Source organism: Ailuropoda melanoleuca, chromosome 10 (assembly GCF_002007445.2).
Source record: "Ailuropoda melanoleuca isolate Jingjing chromosome 10, ASM200744v2, whole genome shotgun sequence".
NCBI lineage: Eukaryota > Metazoa > Chordata > Mammalia > Carnivora > Ursidae > Ailuropoda > Ailuropoda melanoleuca.
In genome coordinates, this window is record NC_048227.1 from 43,477,305 (window position 1) to 43,486,513 (window position 9,209).

Consider the following 9,209-nt stretch of genomic DNA (forward strand, 5'->3'; position numbering starts at 1 on the left):
GCAGTCAAAGAGAGTTGTTTAAAGAGGTACAATAACAGGCGATTTGCAAACAGCCCAAACCTTTAGCTTCTTCCCCCTTTCCAAAAGTGTGCAGGGAATTTACATTAACACCTACTATTGGAGATAAAAGAATGGATTTGCACTGCAAGGAGAATGCCAAATCCTCCTGTAAGAGTGACTCATTTCCCTATACTGTGGGATATTATGCTGAACTCGAGGCAACGTGTTACAGGCAGTACGCTGGGTCAAATTTGGATTTTCAAAAATGAAAAGGGCAGGACTGCCTTTAACACAGAAGGCAGAAATCCTTATCTCTCCGAATATTTGCCACATAATCGCCAAGTTAAATCCACTCTGTGAGCAGGTCGTTTTTATTGTCCAAGAATAATTTATATCAGTAGACTTTTTGCTGCATACCGACTCAGATTACTATGACATCTAAGATTTTCATGCTGTTAAATTCAATTTATTGTGGAACATAAGGGCAATTAAGGGATAGGAGATGACATTCTATTACATCAAAGTGAGCTACAGGAAAAGGAGGTGTGTACCACTAGTAATTTGTTGTATATAAACTTAATTTTGAGTGTTTTCCCCATGGTAAAATGGCAGGTACTATTTCTAACAACTCACTACGTGCCAACACTTTATTCAGATCTTAGTTACTAGCTAAAAGCTAATAAATCACTGAGTGAAGATTGGAAATAATAAAAAATAACAAACTAAAAATTCAGAAAATCTAAAGAACACCACACACATCACAGAATCCATTGAAGAAGTTAATTAAATAAGGTCCCCAAATATCTATCTACCTACTACATCTAATACACATCTCTGCTACATTTTTTTTTTTTTTTTTTTTTTTTTTTTTTTTTAGAGAGTGAGAGTGAGAGTTGGGGCTAGTGGTGGGAGCGGGGCGAGGGAGGGGGAGAGAGAATCTTAAGCAAGCTCCATGCACATCTCACATCCCTGAGATCATGACCTGAGCATGAAATCAAGAGCCACCTAGGAATTCCAACCAGCTATATTCTTTTGGATGCTGTATTCGTTTCTATTGCTAGGTAACTCATTACCAGAAATTAAAAGGTTTAAAATAAGATACATTTATTATTTCAAATTTTCTGTGGGTGAGAAATCTGATCATGGTTCAGCTGCAATCAAAGTGTCAGCCAGAGCTGGGACCTCATCTAAAGTTTTGATTAGGGAAGGATTACTCCATGCTCATGTGGTTGCTGGCAGGATTTCAGTCTTTGCAAGTGTTGTTGGATTGAGAGCCTTGATTCGTAATTGTTGGGTGGAGGTCACCTTAGTTCCTTGCCATGTGGACCTCCCCAACTGGACAGCTTTATCAAAGCCTTATCAAAGTAAGGGGAGAGTCTGCTAGCAAGATGGATATCTTTATGTTACCTAACCTCATCACAGAAGTAACATCCCTCACTGTTACCTAATTCTGTGGCTAGATGCAAGTCTAAGGTCCTGTCTGCACTTAAGGGGTGGGGGGGGACGATATTGTTAGAGCATGACTATTAGGAGATGGGGATTGTAATTAGAGAATATTTTAGTCTGCTTACCACATCTGCTGTGCCTCTTGATAGGGCATTTGATTTGTCTATCCTCCTCTGAATCTGGTATCCTTGAATGAAATTCAATTACAGAAATTGGAAATTTCCAGAAATTTTCCACTGCTCGATGCAGATTTACCCAGTGTCAGGACCCTAAGAACAGAGCCAAAGGCCATATTCCTTGACTTTGGCATGGAGACTCACATGGGTTAGGCCAAAAGATCTTCAGAGCTAGGTTGTTCTCATTCTGCTCTCTGCTCTTTCTTCCCCTTTCCCTGGCACTCCTCATAATTGCATTGAGGTCTGCACCTCTTCTTGCCCATCCCTAATTCCCTCCTTCTACCCTTCTCAGACTTTTTTCCTCCCAGCCCCATGTCTCTTATATCTCGGCATCCACATCTGGAATAACTCAGCTAAACCAGGTATAATTTAAAGACAACGGTTTTATAGAAATAACAGTGATCAAGAATGTGGCTGAGGCATGATTAATACAACAAATAATTCACCACCAAGAAAGTACTGACTATCCTTTTTTTTCTTTTTCCTTTAAATGCCTTCCTTTTATGTATGTATCCATTTCTCTTCTGAGAAAAATATATCTTGTATGTTCTCTTAATTGTTTGTCATCCCCCACTTAGTTCCTTGGGAACAGGGTAAAAAAGAGAAAAAGAGAGAGAGGCAGAGATCAGCAAACAGTCTTACTTCTTTCTTTTTTAGAGATATCTGTGTGAAACAAACAAGCAAACAAAAATTTTGCCATAAAATATAACATAATATTTCCTCACCTCTGTACACAAAGTTTTAATTTCATAATTATTGTAAATAAGTTCTTATGCTATTATTGAATTCCAGTTATATGTAAGGGATATAATAACAAATATATGTAGCTCTTTTTTATCAAAGCATCTATGAAATTTTGAATTTATTTTCATGTCATTCTTGTGAACAGATATCATATCATTGATACCCATTTTATTGAAAAATAAAAGGAACATATCTAACTGTTAAACAAAGTAATAGTCAAGCAGCATCAGGAATTGATGAACTCAGAGACCCTTGCAAATTTCAAGAGACCCCAAGCTGATATATTCTAGAAGATTCTTATAGATTAACTGTCCCTGAATTTGAAATCTTTAATGTTTTGTTCACCGGAATTGGAGTTCTGTTCTGCACAAACAAGGACAATAATGCAGATTGATGACTCGGATGATAAGTGCCAAAACTGATACCTTGTCGAATCTTGTTTGTGAAGTTTCTGAACAGCTGCCCTCCCACATTTGTGTGAATAACACCCACACGATGCGTGCAGACTTCCCTCCGGAGAGTAAGAGCTGAATGCATTTCCAAATGCCTGCCCATTTTTCCACTGAGCTCTCTTTTTCTAAGGTTGTGTAACACTCTTTGTACTTGAGATGCTAATTTTTGGTTGATTAATTACATTGCCAATATCTCCTCCCAATTTATTGTGTTTTCACTTTGCTCATGATGCTTGTCATGGAAATATTTAAAATTTTTAATCTATCGGGGCTCCTGGGTGGCACAGTGGTTAAGCGTCTGCCTTCGGCTCAGGGCGTGATCCCGGCATTGTGGGATCGAGCCCCACATCAGGCTCTTCCGCTATGAGCCTGCTTCTTCCTCTCCCATTCCCCCTGCTTGTGTTCCCTCTCTCGCTGGCTGTCTCTATCTCTGTTGAATAAATAAATAAAAATCTTTAAAAAATTTTTTTTAATCTATTGCTTTTACTACATATTACTATATGTACGTGCATGAAAAGTGTATAGAGGAATTTCAGGTTATCTGTTATTTGGGCACCGGTTGGAGTGAGTTTTTGCTGTCTGTAGATTTATTTCATGAGTTAAAAAGCTGAGGAAACTATGCAAATTTTGATATTTTTAAACCCTGAATGTTAGGATTATGGTCTATATATTTGTTTTTTTTCTGTATGAATTCTAGAATTTCTATCATGTCTATGGGTAATACATATGTGCACCCACACCGTATATGCTTTGTGGTGCTGGTAGGGCCACATTACTCAGCCTCTGCCACGTCTGGGCTGTTTCAATCAGGGTAAGAGTGATGTGAAGAGATCAGCTGGATGTGGGGGAAGCATCTAGTTCTGTTTTCAGGCTGCCCCGCTCTAATCAATTCAGGTATCTAAATTCAAGCTTCCTTAATTTATCCTGTCAAATGTAGTTCTTTCTAATTAAGAATATATTCTGGAAATAAAGTGGTGATAAAAAAGAAGGGAGGCAAGGACTTTCAAAGAGACACTTTAAGGAGGACATTTGAGAATGCATAAAGCACATAATAATGTTTTTCTGAGAATGTGATGATACACATTTTATAGCCACTGTTAAGAGGCAAAATAAAATCCACAGGGAATAAAGGTAGGAATGTGGCTGCAGATGTTTGCAATTTTTTGAGGAAATATGATTGACATGTCTGAAGAGCAATATCGGGGACCTGAAGTTATGCATAAAGGGCAACCAAAGGGAAGAAAAGTTAGATTTAAAAAGCAAGGAAATTATCCTGGTGGCTTCACTATCAAGGTTGATCACCAAGATTTCATGCGAAGGAGCAGGAAACAAACTGAGGAGAAAGAAACGTTGTTCCTTTTAGGATGAACCTAAGTGGGGGAAAAAAGTTAAGATGAGTTAAAAATCAAACTCCGGGAGAATGTAATTATATAGTATAGAACAAAAGGCAAGATAAGACTTCTTCATTATTCATTTAAGAACAGGGAATCACAGGGGTATAAATATGATGAAAAATATTTTCTTTTGAGTTTAAGTTCCCATTTTACCTCTTCTGAATATAAGTCCCCTTTGTTCTCCATGGCTATTTAATTTTCGGATGATTTTATACACCTTTGTGACATCAAGACATCTAATGTATAGCTTCTGTTATTAAACTATATAACCATCTTTCTTTTTCCTGTTTGGTTTTTCTAAAAATGTTTGGAAATTTGCCTTCTTCGACTTTTCACTTCATCTAATCCACATAAATTTCCTTGAGGCTAAAGAACCTTTGGGGGTGAACAAAAGAATGCCAGCTTGTCATAACTTATGAAGGTGATCAAAGGCAGCCAGGTGTTCCCTTAACCTTTGATCACTTACACACAGTTCAATATCTGATTAAGGGAGTGTGTTGCTTTGGGTCCTCAGATTCCATTAGTGGCTCATTGTAAGAGAAAAGGATGCTGGGTAATGAGAATAGGAAATAGAAATGTCTAGCTTGACTCCATCTTTTTAACAATACCACTCTCTATACACATATATTAGTTTTAAAAGTAACAATCTCTCAATCAATAAAAAAGCAAAACAATAAAGTAGCTCCTAAGACTAGCTCTAACAGTATACATTTAAGTTATACTATCATTTCTGTGTCAAGCTTGGGATACTTTCCAAAGAATAAGCCATTACATGGCATGAAGTAGAAGGATAAAGAGCTTTCAGAACCAGGTATTTCAGATCATCCTATGTAATTCTGATAATCCCTTGTCGTAAGATATGTTCTCAGTATTTTCCAAGTTTTCCATTAAAGGGTTTGTGATGGTCTTCAACGTGGAAGGCAAAATCTGAGCCATTAAGGTAAAGAAATGGGAAACTGAAAGGAGAAAATGCACGAAAGGGAGGGGGGCCGATTGAGAGAAAATGATGGATTTTATTACCTGATATACTTTTATCCCTACAGATTACCAAAAGGACCTTAAATAGTTACTCAATTGAAAATTATACCTAGAACATACTTTGTCAAGGAAACTCGACTTTTAAAAATACAAAATGATGGAAAATCGAAAGCGCTTTAAAAGAAGTCACTTTCCCAAGTTTCTGACTTTACATAAAAACATGAGTTGGGTGATGTTGAGGAAGGCTGCACAGCCAGGAAGTATGAAAAGATGGAAAGGACCCCAGGGAAGGAAGTGAAAGACGTCATCTTCCTCTTGGCGCATGACTTAGCCTTAAAATCATGGGCGTCCCAAGTAGGAACTTGTCTAATTCTCCGTTTGATGTAGTCACACGGAGTTTTGCCCTGGCACACAAATGCCTTTGAATATGGATAATGAAAATGTTCCTTTGCCTACAGTACAATGCATAAATTGGGTGCAAGGATGAAATTCTCATTTTTCACCAAAGCCTGTCACAGGTGAACACTGATCTTCATCTGAAAATATTAAAGCATTCCCTTCATGCCCTTTTAATTCCCCAAGGGCCTTAACCTTTTATTCTCCTTTAAACAAGCCACTTTTCTTTCCCAGAGGGACACTTCAAAACAGTTCTTAGGAAAAAAAAAAACAAAAACTCTTGTCTCCAGGGCATCATCTGGAAATTGCCCTGACTGTTTTCAGTCCAAAAAGCAAAGCCAGGATTCTGTGAAGAATTACAGAGCTCCCAACCACTTCAAAGCTGGATGGGGTTGAATCAATGCTGCAACAATGGGTGTTAAGAGCTCCAATCAAAGGTTGCTTCTCAGGGCCTGCAAACACTGTTTTGTTTCACCTGCCTATCATCTGAACAATACAATTGCCAGTCGCATTAATTTAGACAAATCTTTTAGGGGGAGTGAGTGGAGCAAATCCAGGCAAACAGAATGATATTTACTCTCCCTCACAAAACCACCAGGAAAAGCACAGACGCAATTAAGAAAACAAAGTATCTCAGCATATCTCCCTGCCTCAGTATTCCATCAGATGGAAATTTTGCCAGCACAGAAGCCAAGCATGGCTTCTCTAAAGCTGGCTCTGTGCTGCAGAAGGGAGAGAGTTCATAGCTTTGGAAGTCTCTTTCAGTGAAAGAATGAACTTTCTTACTTCTTTCGACAGGTCTTTATTCTGGTGTTCAGTGCTGGCATGATCTATTTTAAATCTCCATTTTGACTGTTGGTGGGAATGCAAGCTGGTGCAGCGACTCTGGAAAACAGTATGGAGGGTCCTCAAAAAATTGAACGTAGAGCTACCCTATGACCCAGCAATTGCACTACTTTGTATTTTCCACAAAGACAAAATGTAGTGATCTGAAGGGGCATCTGTACCCCAATGTTTATAGCAGCAATGTCCACAATAGCCAACTATGGAAAGAGCCCAGATGTCCATCGACAGATAAATGGACAAAGAAGAGTGGTATATATATACAACGGAATATTACTCAGCCATTAAAAAATGAAATCCTGCCATTTGCAACAATGTGGATAGAACTAGAGGGTATTATGGTAAGCGAAATAAGCCAATCAGAGAAAAATAGTTATCATATGATTTCACTCATGTGGAATTTAAGAAACAAAACAAAGGAGCATAGAGGAAGGGAGGGAAAAACAAAACAAGACAAAACCAGAGAGGGAGACAAGCCATAAAAGACTTTAATCATAGGAAAAAAATGACGGTTGCTGGGTTGGGGGGTTAGAGGGGGGATGGGGTAACTGGGTGATGGACATTAAGAAAGGCATGGGATGTATTGAGCACTGGGTGTTATATAAAACTGACGAATCACTGAACTCTACCTCTGAAATTAATAATACACTATATGTTAATTAATTGAATTTAAAAAAAATCAATCAGTCTGTGTTTTGGTGTTGATAATCAGTTTCGCACCCCTTTCTGGACTGTTCACAAATCTAACAGAACTTTGTTTCTAGAGTACAGCCCCTACTCTACTTCCTCTTGTTGTTGGTCATGTGGCTCCTGCTGTATGAATCAAATCTAGTTCTCAAGCCCTGTGCAGATGTTACCCTTCAAACAATCCTTCCTTAATTTCCTCGACATGCTGTGTTAGCTCTCCTTTCTTCAATACCAAGTTTGGTTGTCTCTTATATACTTAGGATTTTACACTTTTTACTTGTGCTATCCATTTCCATCTCTGTCTCCTGTTAAATTGTAAAATTCTCAAAGACACAGAACTTTAAATAAATTACCTTTTATCTTCTGTTTGTTGTGGTAAATCACCTTGAAGAAAGCAAACTTTCAATGAAAGAATACATAAATAATGGTAGTAATAGTTTACACTTACATGGTGCTTAATATACACTTTACACTTTTCTAGCATATATTAATACATATGATCATCACAAAACTAAGAATTTAGTTCTGTTATTATTCCTATTTTACAGACAAAAACACGGTAGGCCATAAAGAACTTGCCAAAGCTCACATAGCTATTATACGGGAGGGCTAGTATTCAAGCCCAGATTTCCATAACCATGCTCTTATTCCCCATGTTCTCATGCATCTTGTTTTTGAATGAATGAATGGATGGATTTTGAAAAATGTATTTATTTAACTATTTAAAATCTGTTTATTATTTTAGTACTCATTTCATCCACATTGATGCCAAGATCTTTTAGACTTTGTATTTTTTCCTGTACAAAGTATCAAATTTTCAGTCCAAGGAGGTTGTTGTCCATTTTTCTTGGACTTGACTTTAATAGCTAGTGGAAAATTTCCTCATTTTCAAATATATATATATATTATATACGTAATATATATATTACGTATATAATATATATATACACATATATACAATTTTAGACTCACAAAAAGCTGCAAAAACAGTACAGAAAAATCAGATATACCCTTATCAAGTTTCTCCCAATGGTGACATCTTACATAGGCATAGTACATTATCAAAACCAGGAAATCGATATTGCTATAATACCATTAACATGCTTCCAGTTCTTTCTTGGACTTACCAAATTTTTCTTGCGGTCATTTTAAAAGTATCTTTGTGTATAATTCTAAGACATTTTATCATATGTACAGATTTTAATAACCATTACCACAATCAGGAAATAAAACTGTTCTATCACCACAAAGAAATTTCCATATGCTACACTTTTATAGTCACACCCTTCTTTTCCTTCTGTAACCACCAAAAATTCTCCATCTGTATAATTTTATATTTTGAGGATGGATGAAATCATACAGAATGTAACATTTTGATATTAGCTCTTTTACTGTTGGCATAAATGCTTTTGAGATTTTTCCAAGTTGTTGCATGTATCAATAATTTATTCCTTTTGTTTTGGAAGAAGTGCTGTTTGTTTAACCATTCACTGATTGATGGACACCTGGGTTGTTTCCTTTTTTGGGCTACCCCCAAATAAAGCTGTTATGAACAGTCATGTGCAGGTTTATATGTGAATATAAATGTTCAATCTTTTTTTTAAAGAGAGAGCACACATATGCTAATTGGGGGGTGGGCAGAGAGAGAAGGAGAGAGAATCTTACGTGGGGCTCAATCCCCCATCCGTGAGATCATGACCTGAGCTTGAAATCAAGAGTCAGATGGTTAATGGACTGAACCATCTAGGTGCCCCTGAACATACAGTCTTTATGATAAATCCCAAGAGATGATGCTGGGTTGCATGGTAAGTGTATGTTGAACTTTCTAAAAAACTGTCAGAATGATTTCCAACGTGGCCGTACCATTTTACATTCCCACCAGCAATGTATGAGGGATCAAATTTCTCTGCATGTTTGTCAGCCTTCGATATGAGAAATATATTTTATTTTATTTTTTAAAGATTTATTTATTTATTTGAGAGAGAGATTGAGAGCAAAAGAAAAAGAGCACGACCTGGAGTAGAGGCAGCTGGAGAGGAGAGGCAGACTTTGCTTTGAGCAGGGAACCTGATGTGGGGCTTGATCCCAGGACC